Source organism: Panicum hallii, unplaced genomic scaffold (assembly GCF_002211085.1).
Source record: "Panicum hallii strain FIL2 unplaced genomic scaffold, PHallii_v3.1 scaffold_55, whole genome shotgun sequence".
In the NCBI taxonomy this organism is placed as follows: domain Eukaryota; kingdom Viridiplantae; phylum Streptophyta; class Magnoliopsida; order Poales; family Poaceae; genus Panicum; species Panicum hallii.
The window spans coordinates 124,411-125,164 of record NW_020356197.1 but is presented as its reverse complement, the minus strand read 5'-3'; positions in this window follow the sequence as shown (position 1 = coordinate 125,164).

The following is a 754-nucleotide window of genomic DNA, read 5'->3' as shown; positions in this document are numbered from 1 at the left end:
TTTCCCTCTCCTTCTCCCCCGCATGGGCCAAGCCGGCCCATTCCTCTTTCCCCAGCCCGAGCGCCCACTCCTCCCTTTCCTCTCGCTGCCAGCCCGGGCCCGCGCGTCAGCGCTGCCCTCTCCCTTCTCCTCTTCTTCCTGGCGCAACGGCCCGAGATCTCCGGCCAGGCGCCGCCCGCCCTGCGTCCGCCCGACCCGCACGCCAATGTGGCCGCCGCCCTACAAAAGGAACCCCTCCGAGCCCCAGAACCCTAACCCTACCCCTGCATCGCCCGAGGACCTCCAGCACCGCCGCCCCTTCTTTCCCCTGCTCCGGTCACTTCGGCCTCACCGTGGTCAGGTCGCTCCGCCGCGTCCCGGACCACCACAGCTCCCGCAACAACTCCGCCTAGGCCCCTAGAAGCCTCTCAGGCCGTGTAGTGGAGCTCTAGACCCCGGCATCAACGGAATCGAGCCACGCCATCACCGCCAGTGATCTGCTCCGCCGCCTCAATTCTTTGCAATCGTCGCATCTCAGGTCCTCTTAACCTCTTGATCACCTGCGCAGGAGTTCCCCGAAGCGACCCAGGGTGATCAGAGCCTCCGAGCCCCTCTACTGTCGTCTGTCCGCGAGCGCCGCCCTGCTTCCTCCGCCGGCCATCGTCGACATCCACCCTGCGCGGCAGCTCCGGCCACTCCGAGGCCTTGGTGAGCTCCCTCTCCCTTCCCTGGTTCTCTTGCGCCGGATAGCGTGAGTTTTGGCAGTCTGTAGCAG